Consider the following 21563-nt stretch of genomic DNA (forward strand, 5'->3'; position numbering starts at 1 on the left):
GATCTAGCTCCAACAAAATCTTTGGCATTATCAGATATAATGGTGGAAGGGGTAGCAAACCTGGTTACAATTCCCTCTAGGAATCGAACCACTACATTTTTTAGTTGCATCCTTTAGATCTATTTCCTCTATCCACCTTGTGAAGTAATCTATGGTAGCCAAAATCCACTTATGGCCTACACTTGATAATGTCGTGCCCAACTTTTGGGCACAAAAACGGAACAACAAAAAAAATTTTTGACTTCATGAACTCGCAACATATTCTATAATATAATAACTTTATTAGAGTTTTGCCTTATCTAGGATGTAAATAAACTTACTTCTAAGGTTAAGTTAATTAACCAACTCGAACGAGCGACTAAATTTAGTGAAGATTAAATTAGGATCACAGATTATTGGCTAGCTCAATTACCTAACTCAAGTTGTCGCTAATTAAAAACAAAGGTTTATTGGTTATCTTCGTGAATTTAATCATTCCCATTCATATAATGAAAATACCATTAATTAATTGATGCTCATGCAAAATTCATTATTTATATCCAACCGATGAGGGTTCGAATTTCTATAAGGTCATCTGCCCACTAAGACCGACAATAAGCTAAAGCCAATTCTAATTTTTCTAACCCCTTAATTTTAATGATTTAATTTCGATCCGACCAAAAATTGGTCTCAAGGGCTTAAGGTTCATAAATTTACAAATTCCTCCTTTTTAAATTTTCCTAACGTCCAAATATATGGGGGAAAGTCTATTGATTAATTAAATATATTAATGGATTTATCGTATAGTTTATCCAACTATATTAATCCTTTATTATTAACCCCCTTGAATTAACTATATTAAAATTTAAATTTTCTAAAGAATGGAAACATATAATAATTCAATTATTAAATTAACCCCAAATATATATTAAAATCAAAGTTTAAAATTCCAATTTAAATTTCCCATATATATATAAAATTCTTAAAATGCTAACCCTAACCCGAAATTGGGTTAGGGTTGCATTTCTATATATTACACTTTGTTTTAATTTCTTATCATTTTATACCCTAACCCGAAATGGGTTAGGGTTTATAATACCTTTTTTTTTAATTTGCTTAGTGGTGTGATTGCAGGTACGGAGGCAGAGTTAGGGCACGGCGGAGGGTTTCAAAGTGGGAAGAGGAGGAGGAAGTGGGGGGGGTTTCTGGGCACCGCTGTGCGTACACATAGTGGCGGCAGCACCGCCCACTGTGTGTACACATAGTGGCAGACGGCATAGCTGCCGCCCACTGTGTATACACACAGTGGCGGGCGCCGCTCACTGTGCGTAGCACAATGGCGGGCGCCGCTCACTGTGAGTAGCACAGTGGCGGCCGCGACCGCTCCACTGTGTTACACACAATGCGGTGCCCTTCGGCGCCGCCCACTGTGTGTAGTACAGTGGCTCGGCTGTGGCCGTCCACTGTGTTACACACAGTGGCCCGCGGCTCGTGCCCGCGTTTTTCCACATCTCTTTTTTTTTAAATATTAAAACATTTTAATATTTTGTGGTTTTTAAATATTATATGATGTATTTTTTTTGAATATCAAATATATATATATATATATATATATATATATATATATATATATATATACGGTGCACAATATCTTATATGAATATGTAAATATATATATATATTTGTATATATATATTTATATATACATATAAACATTGCTATGATCAGAACATAACATATATGTCTATATTTTTTTCTACAAGCATCCACAAAGTATGTTTTCAGATGCAGAAATATATATATATATATATATATATAGGATTAAGAAGTTTATTCTGCAATATATATTTTTTTTTTAACACAGCAGCATGCAATACTTTTATATATTTTGTAACAGGGATACACAAGTTCAAAATATGTCTCTCTTCTTGTTGTTGCAGTGGTATGCACATACAGGAATTTATATATATATAGGTATATATTTTTCAATATATATGCTTATATACCTATAGATATATATAATTTAAATGTTAAAATAATAGGGCTGAAAACCCTTATATTGGTTTGAGATTTTAACCATTAAGCATTCTGTTCTTAGTCTTCTAACAGCATTAAGAATAGGTCTTATTTATCTTCTTATTTAGCAGTCATACATCCTACTTTCTACAGCAATGTAAAAATACTAGTTCTCTTTTTTAACAGTCATAAAATAACAGTAATCTAAACTATGCAAGTAAATAATGAAACCTAATGCATTTTTTTTTTCTTTTCTTTAATATTGCAGTAAATAAACAAGTTAACAGACTAGATTTAGATGTAGTCTACAGCAACATAAAAGACATCAAAATATAAATAAAAATTTCATTGCTTTCCAGAATAATAAGTTACAATAGCCCATATATAAAAATGGGTGAATAATCTAACCAGTCTTCTCTTTCTTAATCTTTACACAAAATAAAAGAATACACTTATTTAAACAGAAAAAGAATCAACTTAAGCCCTATATTTACATATACATTTTCTCTCTTTGCTTTTCTGCATTTAAATAAAAATCTGAGTCTGAAATATCTGCAACCAAACAAACTGCAACTCCTAGTTTTTTTCCAAGCCACCTGCATGTAAGATTTAGGACTATGACCATGGGATGCTCACCTCCCAGCCTAGGCTTACTAGAAGCCACCCCTGAGCTAGGAGAATCAAGTTCTAGACAGGTTACAAACAAGCACACAACACAACAATAGGGCAAATACTCAAACATACACCTTCCCATCCCAAGCTACACTTTCACCACATTTTGTGATGATCAATCTATGGGTGGAAGTGGACCAAGTACCATTGGGGAGATTGCAAGCCAAAATAAAACTCAAGCCACCTCATGGCAATACAAAATACACAACAGATTTGTCTCACACACCTTATGCCCCCCCAAAGGCTCAAAGCCATATTCTCTCCCCTTATGACAGCCAAATGCATACACAAGGCTATGCAGCAAGGGTCACAAAGGACACCCTTGAGATCACTCTCCTTAAGGAGAGCCTCTCACCCAAGGCTGTCATGCTTCTTCCACCCCAAGACCATCCTACTTCCCCAAGAGTAGGAGGTCTTGAACACTCCCAAAACAAGAACACATAAACTAAAAAAAAACATAAAAATGAAAACTTACATTTCTCTTTTTTTTTTTCTACAACAATCTACATATACACAACTCCTTTCACAAGCATTTCTTTCAAAAAAAAGAACAACTTAAACAACATAACAAAAGAGAATACAACCAACCTTAATCTGCCAACAGGTATGTTAGACTTAGTTGGAGATGAGCTGCCCAAATCCACACAAACTTTCTGCAATTCGTTGGCCCCCAAATTTCACTATTCCTCAAAACTGGTTTTTTTCTCCCAAGTTTTTCCAAAAATCTCCAAGGATGGAGAGTGGGTGATTAGCTCACTAAGCTTCCATTCTTAGCCTAAGAAGGCCTCTCTCACTCCTTCCAACCTCTTGGATAGAGTGAGGGATCCCCCATTGGGTTGGTCTTCCCTAGGTGTCTAGAGAAGGGAAATGGAATGGGGAAGAGGGATTACTATCCCGAAGAAGGTTCTCCTACCAAGGAGGGCACTCCTATAGATGGAATTCGTCCATCTTGGGAAAACCACTTTTTTGGGTGGTTAAACAAGTCCTAAGGGAAAGACACATGGCCAATTTTGGCCTTTACCCATAGGTACCCCATGAGGCCTAATAGAAAAGCTCTAAAATTGACTCTAGGAGTTGATTTGACCTTCAGAAAGTCCACCTGAAGTTAACCTACGGGTCAACTCTAAGTTGACCTCCCTTGTGGCTCACTAACCTAGATTTCTTGGTTCCTTCAAGGATAATTAGGAGATATAACAATTAACAAAAATAAAACTCTCTAAAAAAAGGTGACATGACAAATTGCCAACACCACATACTACATAGGTGTCAAGTGACACTACAAAATAATTCCACATCACAATACACACATGGCAATTGTCCCTTAAACAATTTAAACAATCCAATAAATACAAATTACACTCATGCAACATTTTACATTTATGAATAAAATATAGTACACACGGGGTGTTGTCTCTCCAAATAGACAACCCCTGGTTTTACTAACGCACATTGGCCTAGGCTTGATTCTCCATAATATTTCCATGGTCACATGGATAATTTCCTGCACATCTCAATTAAACATTAGTACTTCCCAAATAGCCTCATATAATATATAACACATAATTAGAATACAATACATTCATTCTGCAAAGACTTGTCATTATAAAATATGATTTGTCACAATCAAAGCAATTCATCATAATCCTCAAAATTTGATCCTTCTACAAGATATGCAAACATAATGCTAACATTATAACAAATCCTGAAATTCAGATAATAACCTACATAATCACAATATTACCCTAATCTAGAATCATATAATATTCTATAATCCACAAGGCATAGAAATGAAGCATCCATATATATCAATGTTACCAAAATCGCGGGACCATGTAAAGTTCTATATCCATAGTGTGTCAAAACTAGCATCCAAAATAGTTCCAAAATGAAAATAACTGAAGAGATAGGATGGGTTGGGGTAGGGCCTCACAGATAAAGGGTTGATTTGGCCAATGAAATCTTGGCCCCATTGAGAAAATGGTTGATCAATTTGTATGGGGTGCAAATGAAGAACACACATCATTTGTTTACCTGAGAAAAGGCCACATTCCTTGCATTGCCTCACCCACTTATGTGCATCTCTAAATAAGGATGGCTAATAATATCTTGACCTAATTATTTTCATGGAGGTGGTCCTTGAAAAAAAATGACCACCTGAGGGGCCATCATGAAACTCTTCTAATAGTTTGTTGACCTGATCTTCTTTGATACATCTTACTAAGACTCCAATAAGGCTTATTTTGAACAAAACAACCTCCACTAATACATAAGGGATAGAATGAAGTCTAAAATTTCTTCTTTAGTTCTGTCAAAATTAGGAGGGAAACTACCATTCCTCAAGAAGGCAGTCATGTCATCAAACCAACTTGTTTATCCATCTCCATTGTTGGTCGGTTGTTCCTATTGGCAAATGCACACTCCAATGAGAAATTGTAGGTTATTGGAGGTTTTGTCATTAATGGAAACCTTGCAATCATATGATACCAGCAAGATAATTATATAGGCACCGACAATGACAAACTCTACACCGGCACACATAACACCGGCATTGAAAGAAAGGATACCGGCACCCAGGTTGACAAGAATTTTATTTGTAATATATTTTGTAATTAATTGTAAAATCATTGTAAGCCAACATGGAAAGTTGTAAGATGACTCATATATGTATGAGATCATTATAGAACATTTGAAAATAAAATATAGGCAAAATAATGCAGACCTAATATGTGAATTTTAGGTTAAGGGTTTATGTATGTAGCAGAGCTAAAACTGGTACTGGATCTGGCATAGCAGATGCTAATTTGAAGCAGTACAAGACATTGGATTTGTATAATCCATTTTTGTAAGTCAGTGTGACTTCCTTTGTAATTGAGCAGTGAGCTCTAGGCACTTGGCCTTCCTGCATGTGCAGGCCCCTATCGTAGCAATAATATTCCCTTATTGGCCAGTAAGTGAATATTGTGGGTCACAAATCCCACCGAGGTTTTTCCCACACCGGGTTTCCTCGTTAAACTACTGTGTTATGGTGTGCTCTTCATGTGGTTATTGTTTTTCTTATTTACTGCATTAATTTTGATTTATTGGTACATTGTATTGACATGCTTTACATGTTTTAATTCAAGTAAATTAACAAACCCTGTTAGATACTGATTCACCCCCCCTCTCAATATCTCTAGGAATCCTAAAATTGGTATCAGAGCTTGGTCCTCTATTTTCAAAAGTCTAATAGCTTGAGGAAGATCTTGACATTGGTAGAGATGGAAAACTTGAGAGAACAATTGAAAACAACTCTTTCAGACTATGATGCAGAAAAGGTGAAGAATATCAAACTCGAAGATGATTTAAAGGTTGCTCAGGATATCATTCAAGCGCTTCAAGAAAATCTTACCATTCCAAGAAATAAGAGAAGAGAACTTTATGAAAAGATGCAGAATGAGAATGATGAAAAATAAACTCTTAATGATTTGGTAAAGAAGCTAAGACAAGAGATCAGTACAACACAAAATGAGATGCAGGATATGACTATGAGATTTTGTAAAGAAATTGAAGATAGGAAGAAGAATGAAGAAGACTTGGCCAGAAGACTAAATGATGCTGGAAATGAGAACACAAGACTTAGTCATGAAAATGATATGTTGAAGACAAATTTAATACACACACAAAATGACAGAACTAAACTCATAAGACAGAAAGGAATCTTGGAAAGTGAACTAACTGCTACAAATCATCACAAAGAAAAATTCAAGAAAAGCTCAAAAGAACTTGGTGACATGCTGAAGAATTAGAAACCTAATGGTGATACAAATGGGCTTGGCTTTGAAGTTGGTGAAAGCTCCAGTACTGTAAACAATCATGATCATAGCAAACCGATAAGACAACCTACTGCTCACAAATTTAATGGCAAATGCTTTAACTGTAACAAGTATGGTCATAGAGAAAATCAGTGTAGATCTAGAAATTATTAGAACACTAATAAACCCATCGATCAATGTTCTAAATGCAACAAAGTTGGTCATAATTCAGAAAATTGCAGAATGAATGTAAGATGTTATGTTTGTGGAAGATTTGGACATTTATCTAATCAATGCAGAACACATACGGGCATAGGATATGGGAAAACTATTCAGAAAAACAATGTGACTTGTTATGCCTGTAACAAGATTGGACACATTTCTAAGTTTTGTAGAAGCAAGACCTCACCGGTAAATAAGAAAGGTCCTAGTTTAAAAGGTAAGGAAAAGGTTGAAGAGGTAAAGCAAGAATTCTCAAAACAATGGATTAGGAAGTCAGATCTGAATGTTGATGTGAATACTCCTCCATAGGCAGAATAGAGTAACACTCCATCGGCAGGAGACTCTTCATCTAACTAAAGGAAAATCCTTTAAGAGTTTAGCAGCTAAATGAGAAACATGCTATTATTCCCTCGGTTGATGGTAAGAAGTTGAAATTACTTCTATACCAACAGATAAGTTAAGTCATTACTTAACCGACAAGCATTAAATGTGGTAGTTGGATATAATGACATTATAAAGCAAATGTTTTGGCTCCATTTTCATTCATCGAGCATTCAAACTTTCAAGAGCGCGAAAATTTCCAAGCGAAGGCACCCTTAGCAAAGCAATTCATTAAGCAATCATTCCTTAAGGTAGATAAAGGTATTTATAACCATGGCTTCTTCATCTACTCCTGAATTCATTGCAAAACCTACTATTGTTGAAGTAGTTAAGTTCCCTATACCCGTCTTCAAATTGGTTCTCGAAATTGCTAAGAAAGATGATGACATAGGTGCGTTCTCCCAAATCCCTAAAGGAGTAGTTTATGTTGAAGACCCTAGAATGTATATACATTGTCATATAGAGGAATTGGGTGATGATGAAATCAAAAACATGTATAAATCTATAATTTGTGATGAATCCAGAAATGTCAAAACTGAACACAAGATAATAGAAACCCTAGGTTTTACAAAAATTCTTAGTATCCCAGATTTTCCCAAGGATATCATAAGAATTGTGCTAAGCATGGTTCATGGTGAATTCTTTTGGTTGGACTCTATTCACAAGATTACTAAGGAAGCTATCAAAGTTGTAATAGGGTTACCTTCCACCGGTAACAAACCTGACAAAACCAAGAGAGTCTCAAATGACACAGTGATAGACCTAACTGGTGCAACATTTGACAAGAGATCACTAAGGGTAAATGATGTAACGGATATCAATGTTAAATTTATCAGTATGATCTTAGGCTACAAAACTACACATGCAAATAGGTTAAACTCAGTCTCTAGCCTATAGACATATGTGAATGGCTTAAAGATGAACTGATTGATAATTTGGGAAAGATAAAGAAAGACAAAAAGGGAACATTCAGATTTGGAAACCTACTTGTTTGTTTGATGATGTACATAACCAAACAAGTACCCAGTATTGGTATTAGAAATTTTGGTTTTGATATACCGGTAGGCAAACAATTGTTAGATTTACTGAACAACATGGGAGAGAATAGGGAAAAGAACATAAATGAGTATTTTCAAGCATTGAAGGCCTGAATGAAAACTAGAGTCAGATTGTCACAAGCAATTGTGGACAAATATAAGGATGAAATTTGTTTTGTAATAAAGAAGGATGAAATTTGGATGGAGGCAGTTATTACTAGAACCATCTAGGTAATTGAAATGGGGTATGAAACTGATGACAACATAACAGAAACTTATGCAAAAGCCCTCCTAAAGCTCCAAAAGAATCTGAAGAAAACATTTTTGGCAGTGCTGAAACAATAAAAAGCCAAATTGAATCAAGAAAAAGGGTTAAGAAGGTTGAGGCAACTATTAGAAAAGGAACCCGATAGGCAAAAGCTATCAAGGAAGATATATTAAGACAAACTGGTATTAAGGAGAGTGAACTAGAAGAATTTCAATCGGAATTTCATCTGTCACCGGTTGCAACTTCCTCTGAGAGTGACATATCGACTAAATTCAAAAGAGTTGAAAGGAAGAGAAAAAATTCACCGGTACCCTCACCTTCTCCTAGAAAAACAAGATAGAAGCAACAAGTAGTGAGGCCCCCAGCAAAGAAACTGACTCCAAAGAAAAAGAAGATGACCCCTAAGAAGAAGACTCGACAAACTATTGCTACCTTTGATAAACTTCTCAATGAAATAATAGAGTATGGAAAACTAAAAAACATTAACAAATTATATGACACACTATTGGCTGATAACAAGGAGAAAGTAGAGAACAGTGTAATCTTACACTTAGATATTTACAAGAAATGTTTGATGCAAGTTGTTGATGAAATACCGACAGATCTGTATAATAGACTAGAAGCTAGAAGGCTAGCTATTGTTGAGCTTGATAGGAAAATAAAGATTGAAAAACTACTTGTTGTACATCCTGTCAACTCACCTGATGAGATAGATCAATTGATCTCTGAGGCTAACCGGTCAATATTTTCAACTGCTCACCGACATGTAGCACTGATGGTAGGTAGAGTGAATGAGGTAACAGAAGAAATAGCTAATGCATGGGATATATTATTTATAGAGAAGGAGAAACAGGAAGAGTATCGAAGCCCTAAACCCATCAAGGTGTATCAAAAGGATAAGGGAAAAGGTAAGGTTGGTGGACCACCCAGTATAAAATAACAGACAACTTATCCCCACCGCCTTTAGATACTCCACCGGTAGTTACTACTGACAATCAATCAGCTACTGAGAGTATGGACACACCACATGAGGATACAAATCTTGATTCTGAGGTGTTATATACAATGAACATTGATACTCAGAAAGTCAATATTGTGGTGGATAAAGAATCAACTGGGAAATCAGATGTGGCAACAGAGCCACCGGTAGAAAATATTACAGTGACCCCGGACACTAGAAAGGAAAAGACCATAGATGTACATAATGATTCATCTACTGAGCCACCGGCAACAAACAACACTGAAGAAAAACCGGTAGTGGACAACACTGAAAATAGTCAGAGCAACAGGCTCCCTCACAGGAATAGGTTCATGCAGAGATAGTGCCACCAGCAACAGCTGAGAAACCCAAACCTTTGCTTAGAGAAATGCAAACACAAACTGACCTACTAGAGGTCACTACAAGCAAAGAAGTTACTCACACCAGCGGAATACAAATTGTTGGTTCTTCCATGATAGAATTCAAACCAACAAATGTGACAGAAGTTCTATTGGTTTCAATCAAGAAAATAACAGAGTGCAGTGCATAATCATACAAAGCTATTGATGATACAATCCCAATTTTGAAAATGATAGCACCCAAGTGTAATGTGGATAATAAAGATTCTTTAAATCAACTTGACACATTGTCCAAGTATATTACTGACAATATTGTGACAGTTGAACAAATAAATGAGGAAGCATTCAAAGAAAAAATTGAGAAAGAAAAACGTAAATTCTTTGAAGAGGAAATAAAGAAGTGCATGAGACAATTTGACACTCTTTTACCAGCACTATGTAAAACACTAAAAGAATTTAAAAAGTTGTACAGAGATACATGTAAAACAAACTTTTTGATAGTAGATATAGACAAGAAGATCAGTATGGTACAAGAAGAAATAAATAAATTAGATGACAATTTCATTAATTCATCTGAACCATTATTAGTTTTTGAGCAGAAAATAACAAGTTTTGAGGAGGAACTTCAGAAATTTGAAAAAGAAAAGGAAAGAATAAAAGGAAAGGCAAAAGATTTGGAATGGAGACTTAGTCCAAAATTGGACTACCTCGCCTACTTGAGAAAAGAGATATCTGAGGCATTGGTTCAAGGACAAAAGACATCAGAACAACAAATGCAACACCTCACCGGTACAATTCAGAGGACAGAGGCTGCATTAAAGGATAGTGAACGGTTCACTGAGAGTCTGAATCTGGTATTGGCAAACCTTTTTCAGATTGTAACCAACCGGTTACAGGGATGAAGCTGGAAACCACACTCAGTTGACACTTTGACAACCTTTGTCATTGATACCAAAGGGGGAGTAGTGGTAATGAGAAAAATGATTAGCAGAAGACACCATCAGCTCAGGGGGAGCACATATGATTTGGCACACAGTTTTTGGTAAGACAATTTTTGGTAGGACAATTTTGGCAGATTCTTTTTGGACGATACTTTTTTTGGATTTTTCTCATGAGTGTTGCCATCAATGCCAAAGGGGGAGATTGTTGGAAAATGCACACTCCAATGAGAAATTGTAGGTAATTGAAGGTTTTGTCATTGATGGCAACCTTGCAATCATATGATACCGGCAACGACAAACTCTACATCGGCACATAGAACACCGACAGTGAAAGAAAGGATACCAGCACCCAAGCCGACATGAATTTTATTTGTAATATATTTTGTAATTAATTGTAAAATCATTGTAAGCCAACATGGCAAGTTGTAAGATGACTCATATATGTATGAGATTATTATAGAACATTTGAAAATGAAATATAGGCAAAATAATGCAGACCTAATATGCGAATTTTAGGTTAAGGGTTTATGTTTGCAACAGAGATAAAACCAGTACTGGATCTAGCATAGAAGATGCTAATTTGAAGCAGTACAAGACATTGGATTTGTATAATCCTTTTTTGTAAGTCAGTGTGACTTCCTTTGTAATTAAGTAGTGAGCTCTAGGCACTTGGCCTTCCTGCATGTGTAGGCACCTATCATAGTAGTAATATTCCCTTATTGGCCAGTAAGTGAATATTGTGGGTCACAAATCCCACTGAGGTTTTTCCCACATTGGGTTTCCTCGTTAAACCACTATGTTATGGTGTGCTCTTCATGTGGTTATTGTTTTTCTTGTTTACTACATTACTTTTGATTTACCAGTACAATGTATTGACAGGCTTTACATGTTTTAATTCAAGTAAATTAACAAACTGGTTAGATACTAATTCACCCCCCCCCCCCTCACAGTATCTTTGGGAATCCTAACAGTTCCTTCTCTTGCAGCACAAGGGAAACCTCTGGATCTTTGTTAAATGATAAAAAAAATTGTTTACAAAGGCCCTTGCCTCTTACCAACTTGGTGATTTTGATATTAAGGTCATATTCCATGACCTTAGTGATCCATCTAGCTATCTTTTCACTAATATCCTTGTTTAGGATGAAATATTTCACACTTGCATGTGGCACTAGGAGCTAAATCCGATTATTAGAGAGCATATGTCTAAAATTATTTAATTCTCTAATAAATATTATGACCTATTTTTCCATAGTTATATTTAAGCTTGTAGTGTTTTAGATCTTCATTGGAAAAGGCAATGGGTTTCTCTATCCCATCATCATTTTGCTATGTCAAGACAACTAAGATACTTGATTTTCCCATTAAATTATAGAGGATGAAGTCTCTATCATAATTAGGATTTATCAGGGTAGGAGCCTGAGCAATTTCTTGTTTGATTTGATCAAAACCATCTTTTCCCTCCCTAGATCATTTGAAAACCATATCCTTCTTTAGCATGGTTGTGAGAGTCTTCACCATGGTAGCTAGGTTTGGAATAAACATTCTTACAAAGTTGATCCTACAAAGGAAACTTTGCAAACCTTTTTTGTGACTTGGGAGGGGAAGAGATAAAATGGCCTCCACCCTTTCTAGATCTATGGCCAAACCATCCTTTGATACAATGTGTCTTGATAGTTTTCCTTGATCAATGGAAAATACACATTTATTAGGATTCAAGGACACACTGTACTCTACATTTTATAAATACTTGTTCAAGGTGACCGAAATGATCTATTGAAAGCTTGGAGTACATAGTTATATCTTCAAGATATACTAGTACAAACTCTGCTAATACTCCCTTGAAGGCCATATCCACAGCTCTTTGGAAAGTGGCACTTGCATTGGATAGTCCAAAAGGCATCTTACAATAGGCATAGGTTCCTCATTTAGTAGGAAATGTAGTTTTTTAATTGGTATGATTCTTGGACTAGGATCTCTTATATCCTGAATATCCATCCATGAATGAAAATCTCTCTGAACCACTTACTTTAGCTAACATTTTTTTCATGGAAGGAATAGAATAATGGTCCTTTAGGAAGGCTCTATTGAGATCCCTAAATTCTACGCACAATTTTATTTCCCCATTCTTCTTCCTAACTAGAAAAAGATTAGCTACCCAAGAAGAATGTTTGATTGGAAAAATTATATTATATTCTATAAGCTTAGATAACTCTTTTCTCATGAAAGGCTCAACCTTGGGGTTTATTGGTCTTTTATTTTACCTAACAGGCTTTGCATTTGGATCTAGCTCTATGGTATGTTGGGCTAAACTAGGATCAAACCCTTTCAGATCCTCATAAGTAAAAGAAAATACATCATTATATTATTTACAAATATTTAGAAAGACCTCCTAGTCTATTTTGGAATATACCTTTCAAAAGTTGCAAGCTTTTTCATTAACCATTGGGATTGATTTGTAATCTCCCTTTCTTGCAGCCAAATTCATGTAGCTCTCCTCTTCATTTGATCATCTGAATTGAAGATCCCTTCCAAGGTGATTAATCCTTTGGGCATCTTATTTGAACTGAGCTTCATGATCTAATCTCCATATTGATTCTGCAATAGGGATTGGTTCTTGTTTAAGAACTCTACCTCCTCTTGTAAGAAATTGACAATTTACTGATCTCAGTTAAAAAATTGCCAATTAACTTGATTATCATGTACAACAGGTCTCACCACAAGTATAACTTGTTGCTCCTTCTTGGCTGAAACCTAAGTTGGTATTTCATGTTGAGCACCAACTGTTGTCATCCTATCAACATATTTGTTTTGATTTCTAGGGACACTAAATATGTTTAAGGTATCAAATACCTCTATTAAGTACCAAACTCTATGCTTGTAAGATTTGAGAAGGTTGTTTCTGGTTGTGCTTTGAGCTCTAACTTGATTGACAACCAACTCACTGTATCCATGTGTATGTAAGGATTTTATCCCTCTTCTTTGTGTTGTTTGGAGACCTAAGATCAATGATTCATACTCAACCACATTCTTAGTGCAACTAAAATGAAGCTTGAATAAAAAATGATATGTTTTCTCATTAGGAGAGATGAGTAATACACCAGCCCCTGCACCATTTTTTTTTTGAACCATCAAAAAATATGTGCCACAATCCCTTGGTATCATTGCATTCTTTGGTGAGATTGGGAACAAAGGTGTCTTCCTCATGATTGTAGTAGGTGCCAAGACCTGTATTAGTGACCTCATCATTTCGATCAAATTGAAAAGCAATAGTCCACTCATCAAGCAGGTAGTCAGGGACTTCCTCCACAAGATTAGTAGATTCCCTGATTGAAATATCTTCTTTTGCATCATAGAGGTTACAAACCTTATTTAGAGGGCTTTGAATATAGGGCTCAATATGTGTTAGACACAATGCACCACTAAGAGGGGGGTGAATTAGTGGTTCTCAATATTTTCCCTTTAACTATCCTATGTGAGTATACTGGTTCTCATATCTAACTCAATGTAGACTTACTGGTTAGTGGGGAGACCAACACAAATGCAATCACACACAAAGGGACATCTCATAACACCGACATGTATGAGGAAAACTCAAGATGGGAAAAACTTGAGTGAGAAATACTGCTGGAGACTATTGCTCCAATCTAGCCTCAAAACAAAACTCCGATTACACTATTTAGGGCACCAACCCAGGGAACACCAACCCCTAATTTAGGGAACCAACCTAAGGAGCACCAACCCCTGATTTAGGCCACCAACCCAAGGAGCACCAACACCTAATTTAGGGCACAAACCCAAGGAGCTACAACTCAGTGAATACAAAAACATAATCATTTACACATTAATAACCTTGTTACAAATGGATTTTGTAACTCTTTTGCAAATCTCACTGCATGATCTTCTATCCAGTTAACTGTTGGTTCTCTACCGCACCCACTCACTACTGCAATCTTATCTCTTGTTGCAACCTTATTGATTTAACCTCTTCTCCTCCTTTGTCAGTTCTCTCTCAGCCTATTATCTCTTCTTTCAACTACTCTCCTGCCCTCCATCGGTACTATCTTCTATCAGTTCCTTCTTGCCTACTCTACATTCTTTCGCAACTCTTCTCTACCGGTTTGGTCACTGTCGGTATACTTCTCTCTTAGACTCTCTTGTAGACTACCGGTTCCTCACCATTGCCAGTTGATCCTCTCAACCTAAGTCTCACTCACACACCCTTAGTCTATTTTTAGATACTCATTGAGTACTTGACTAATTTTCTCTTTCATACAAAAGCAACACTCTCTTCTTTAGCAACAACCTTCAATGATTTTGAATTCCTTATTTATCACCCGGTTTTCCTGCCAAAATCCAATTCAAATCTCAGGTGGTTAGGGTTTCCTCATCAACCTTGAGGAAAACCAAATCTAATAATATCTTATCTGATCTGATCTCCCAGACATCTATCTACACATCACTACCATTAACGTGCCTTCAAAAACATGTTTTCTATGTTTAGCAAGAACAAATAGTCAGTCGGCAGACACAAGATCAATCACCATCAATGGTTAGCAGATTTCATCATCAACCTCATCATACACCTTGACACTCTGCATTGATCACCTCAGTTTGACCTTCCTTGAGCCACACACCTTTGCAATACTCCCCATGATTTACAGGGTCTACCATTAATATCGACCAACTCTACAACAACCTCATTGGTGTACAACCCATCTACCACTGCATTGTCTGCCACTTTGACTCTATGCAACATCCATGTCAGCATCCACCTCTTCTTGAACAACTACATTAGTATGGATTGAATCACTAACCAACTCCATTACCATGTTCATCTACTGGCTTACTAACCCTACTGGTAAAACCCTCAAACTGGTCTATCATCAACCTTGCATTTTGCTTCTCTTCTGGTGGAACACTCAACTGGTCATCACTCTTGCTAACCAACCTTATGCACATCTTCATCAGATGGGAAGTCTTCTACATATAAACCTTGTCCCTATTAGTGGTGGAATTAAATACAGGTTAACACTCTTGATGACACCATGTCATCAACCTTCAATAGACTCCATCTTCAATCCGACAATTTTTCTCTGTCTGCATCTGCTCAGCCTTGCCTTCTTCCTGATCAACTTGGCCCATATCTCAACCAGTTTGTCAAAGTGACAAACCCATCACACTTCATCTTTTCTGGTAGCTCAACATGTCTTCTGTGTCGATCCAGTGCATATCCCTGATTTCATGCACTTGAGGCATTCCTTTGATACACTGGTAGATCCGGTGTGAGCCTCCAAATATGTGCCTTTACCTCTTCTTCCTTATCTCACAAAACTATGATGCACACTATGCATAATAGAATATAAGTTCTACTTACCTGTGGTATTGATTCCTTTTCATTTGCATCCTACATTGTACTCATATGGCTTCCCTATTTGTGCAGCATACCTTCAAATAGGCACATGTGATCCAGTTTGGAGCACACTCACTGTTAGTCATCTCTTCACATGGTGACTGCATCTTCATCCACTGGGAGTGTTGTTGTTATGCATCCACACAACATAATGATGACTTGTACAATCATCTCCTCTTGTGTTGATGTGATTCTATTAACATTCTGCCTCTTCATCATAAACAATAGCCTATACATTCTTGCCCATTCATAGATAACATCATGTGCCATTTATTATATCATACTGGTCGCTTGTCCATATCTTCCACACAAGTCAAACACTAACTTGTGTACTAGTGACTCCAATGGTCATTCCTCTTAATGAAATTCTCTTCTTTACTCATGACCGCAACACTTAGTTGACATCAAGGACTTCATGTCAACAATATTCTTATATCGGTTGTCCTTGTATACCGGTTGACATCAATGACAAAACAATGCCAACAATCTCCTCCTTTGGCATTGATGTCAACTCATGTAGTATCTGACCTACTACATAATCTTTCTCCCCCTTTTTATAATACATGGATTCTCACACATGTAGTATGCAGTATACTACAAAATCCTTCTCCCCCTTTGACAATAATGGAAAAGGGCACTATCAGTGTCACACTCATCCTTGTTTCTACCGAGCATTGACAAAAATGTTTCTCCTCCTTTAGATTTATCAGATGCATGTCCTCTTTTGATACCAATTGTTATATCTTCTCAAGGAGCAACTCTTGAGATGTAGAGCTCAACCATCAACTGACACGAATTGAGTATACAAATTATATACCATTTGTTAAAGCACTCAATTGCAGAAGGACGTGTCAATGAATACTACTTACCTACTAGTCAAACTACATCACCTCCTATTTGATCCCAAATTTATTTAGAATCAAATGTGATTGTACTATGTATACAACCATCCAAATGACAAGTAGATACCCATAACCATGAAATTATCCTAGGTATTCCTACTACAATTTCCATCATATGTCAGGTCCTTAATGCTGGTTAGGTCTAATACCGGGGCACCAATCACTTCTATATACCGGTTGAGCTATGCATATGTGATCATCTGATGATCTTTCAGCTCCACTATATCCACCACAGCCTATGATATGATCCTAAATCTACACAATGCTAGACAATATTATGATCATGCCAAGAGTCAAACCAGTTAGGCCAAAGACATACATGCCTGCATGATTAACAATCAAGCCATCTTATGTCATTCAGGTCTTTTCCAATACCACCTGAGACATAAACACCTCATTCCATGCTACTAGGGCTAATCCAATGATCTCCAACCTCATTTTCTTACATAACGTGCAAGTATCTGTTAGCATTCATACTGGTAACATCCTGTATCAATCCATCATTACTACCGGAGCACTTTCCTGTAACTCCTGACATTTTGTGTCACTTGGCATCTGATTCCAATTATTAACATCCATCCATTGACACATGCAATAGTGATCCAACTCTGATATGTAGGTGTGTAGACAAGACAACCTCTACACACACTTATCTTCTCATTTACTTCCTTCATACCAGTAGTAGCTTGTTCCTCTACATGTCCTTCTTTACTTAGGGGCAATGATCTAGTCAATATGTTACTCCCCCTAAGGTCCTGCATCTCCTTTTAGGCCTTTGGATATATCACCTTTGCATTGAATGCATATTGTCAATTCATGTACTTCTTCCTCCATACCTACTTGGTCTCATTCTTCTTCCCATTTTGAGTTTTGGGAGTAGGTCTTACCATCTCTTGCTAATGGGTCCTTTCATTTTTGGACTATGCATCACTACCGGAAGTAGTGCTATAGTAGCACACAACATCCATCCCTATTTCATTATAGGGGAAAATCTTAACATTCTAGTTTGACCATCTTCTTCTGGTCATGCTGTTGTGACTAGAAACCAATATCGGCAAACCTCTTGCTCCTGTAGGGACATTTCTATGTTGAGAAGAGCTGCTATATCAGCTTCCATGCAATTGTCGATTCTTCTTCCCGCATTCATAGATTCTATGGCCAATTCCATTGCAGTTATAACAAACATTATTTACATAACTGAGAGATGGGATATGCATGTATCTACTCATGGATACATTTTTCTCATATGCATGATATCTATGAGATCCTAGTTTATTTATTATAGATCTCTTTCTACATTCTTTTTCCCTATGACCATAACTATTACATGCAAAGAAATAACTAGTAAAGGATGGCATATAACTTACAAATTTGTTCTTCCATGTGTGGGGAGATCTTACTGGTTTAGCATCTCCATTTCTGCTTCTTTGGGGATGGATCCTAGGTTGTCCATTTTGTGTAGCTCTTCCATCTGATCTTTTCTTTTCCCACACTTGTCTTGACATGTGGGCGGTAGCATTTCTTTGTCCACTACTGGTAGGAGGTCTTCTTTATTTTCTTCGCATGTTCTTTCTTCCAGTGAAGTTGTTTTCTCCCATCTTCCCTTTACCTTTGTGATCTGCATTGTTCCTCCTCCTTGTAGCACTAGTCTTTATTTTTGTTTGCAAGTCTTCACTAGTTGTGGTTAGGTCAACCTTCTTTCGGGGAGCATTTTTGATAGTGAAGGTTTGTCTCTTGTTCTCTCCATTTGAGGAGACAAACAAAATGTCATTGTGGGGGACATTCTTGCTAGTGGAGCATTCACCGGCACAACTTCCTAATCCACTAGTATCCTTGGCATGCTTTTCCTTCTTCAATATCTTGTCCAAGGCATCACTACTGCCGTCAAACCAGATTCTTACCTTGAGCTCATCCTGACATTTCTCAAGGTCATTTCGGAGAATCTCCATTTCTCCAAGCAACCGCTGATATTCTTTATCTCTTACCTCTAGCTCAGATGCTAGAACTTTACACCAACACTCGTTGGTGTCTTCTTCTTGAGTCTTCAACTGTGAGATACATTTCTCAGATTCTTCAAGGCATTTGATCAACTGATTTTTCTCAACAACCGCAACATTCTTGAATAACTTGTATTTAATACTTAGATTTTTGATTTCACTTTCATTGGTGTCCAAAACTAATTTCAAATCATTAGTCAATCTTTTTTCCTCTTCTAGTTGAGTGCTCAATAAACTAACCTTTTGGTTTGATTCTTCAAGGCAAGTTTTGAACTGGCTACAATCTTCATAAACTGATTTTTTGTAGTTTTTAAATTCATTTCTAACATTTTGTATCTCTTCTAGTGCACTTACTAGTTCACCTTCAAGTTCAAATTCAACATCATCTTCTTCTTCATCATCACTTCCAAATAGATCTTGTTGGCTAGATCTATCTACCTTATCTCCTTCTTCTTCATCTTCTTCATTATTACTGCCAAACACATCATACTGTTGGGATCTATCTGCATTAACCCCTTTTGATGTGTGATTCTGAATATTTGTCTCATGGGCCATGAAGAGATGAGTATCCTCATCACCATTGTTGTTGCAACAATGTGTTCTACATCTATCATTTGTACATGTGTTAGCTGTTGGCATATGATGAAGCAGTGAGAATGTTTATTGTCATTGATGTCAATAAGTGCTCAAGCGGGTGAACCAGTATGCACCAATATGAAGATTGGAAGCGGTTATGGTCAACTGGAATGGAGTGGACCGGTGTCGGGGTTCACTAAGTGTGACTACCGATTAGTAGTCTTTGTTCATCTCTAGGGTTTCCGGTGTGGCTTGTGCGGTGCAACCACTGATGTTTTGTGACTAGTTAGTTAAGGCATAAGGATAAGGATCAAGATGATACATCAGTTGTGTGCACGTGAGGGATTTCTTTGAGGATCTTGCGGTGAAGATCAAATAAATTGAATGTATACCTCGAGAATGTGCTTTTTTCTTAGCTGTATGTGAAAAGCGCATGATGGGTTATTGTTTTCTAGATGCGATGAAGATTGGATGATGCAGAATGACTTGAGATCTATTTTAGATCATTTTATTCTATGTAATGTATTTGACAGTCAATATTGGACCGCTTGTAATTGTAAACCTAAAATATTTAGGGTTTAGGGTTTATGCTACCGACCTAATTGTGGAGACATTGTCAAAAGTTGTGTTTGTGTCTGCATTTTAGAGATTTGATACTTGCCAAACCAGAGTGAGGAATCTGCAGAGTGTGATTGCAAAAGAGAAGAACTGAAAAGGATTTGCCTTAGCAAGGAGTGTTGTTATCAGATCAGAGTTTTACCTGTTGTCTTCTAACCATTTCAACAGAAGGTAAATCCCTTGACCAAGTAGCTTTAATAGGCTTTGTTGTAAATCCTCTAACCAGGTGGCTCAGGTTCATTGAGTTATTTAAATCCTCTAGCGAGGTAACTCTTAACAGGGTTTCAACCTTTAACAGGGTATATAGACATCCCTTAATCGGGTGATCCCTAATAGGATCGGTTCCTAACAGAACCTTTATTGTAAAGTCTTTAACCACACTAGGCTCCTAACAGAGCGGACTTCAAAAGAGTTCACAAACAAGCTTGTGGTATTCATCCCCACCGTGCTTTTCCCATTTGGGTTTCCACGTGAAAAATTTGTGTGTTATGGGTTGTGATTTTTTCATGTGATGATTGTGTGATTCTGATTAAGATAGATATGCATGCAGTGTTAAATGGTTGTGTTATTATTGATACAACTCATGCATGATTATATCGGTGAAGTAGTCATCAAGATTTTAGATTTGTTGAATGTTGTCTGAAGTATTTCTAGTTAACTGGTATTGCTATATAGTGGTGAATACAACCGATTATTTGCATTTTGATTTGTCAAAGTATTAGAGAAAGTTTTTGTGTGTACTGATTCACCCCCCCCATCTCAGTACTGGTTAGGACCTTAGTAGTTTATCATTATTCATCAATTGGTATCAGAGCACATCCAGGTCCTCGGTGATATAAGCTTAACCGCTTGAGGCAAAAGATCCTATTTTAATGATGAAGGAAGGTCCTGAGTTCAATAGGGACAACTTTACAATATGGAAGGGTAGCATGAAGATATACATCAGAAGTTTGGGTGCATAACATTGGAGCTATGTTGAGAATTCCTATGTAATCCCCACTGGCACTCTAACTGATGATCAGAAAAGAGAGATATAAGAAAATGAGCAAGTCATGGAAGCCTTTATTAGCAGCTTGTGCGATGTAGAGTTCATTGATGTACAAGATAAGGACAATGTGAAAGAAGTATGGAACAAACTGGAATCTATTTATGGTGGCAATGAACATGTCAAGCAGGCTAAGGAAGAAAGCCTTAGAGGAAAGTTTGAAGATATGAGGATGGTTGAAGGAGAGACCATTCAACAGTATGGCATAAGAATCAAGATAGTGGTTGGAGAGATCAAGAGCACTGGTGGAACAATTGATGATGCCACTATGGTCAGTAAAGTTCTCAGATCAATTTTATCGGTCTATGCAATTAGGGTTGCCACTATTGAGGAGCTAAGGTATATCAACAAAACTAAGGTATCATTAGAC

Source organism: Cryptomeria japonica, chromosome 10 (assembly GCF_030272615.1).
Source record: "Cryptomeria japonica chromosome 10, Sugi_1.0, whole genome shotgun sequence".
Taxonomy (NCBI): domain Eukaryota; kingdom Viridiplantae; phylum Streptophyta; class Pinopsida; order Cupressales; family Cupressaceae; genus Cryptomeria; species Cryptomeria japonica.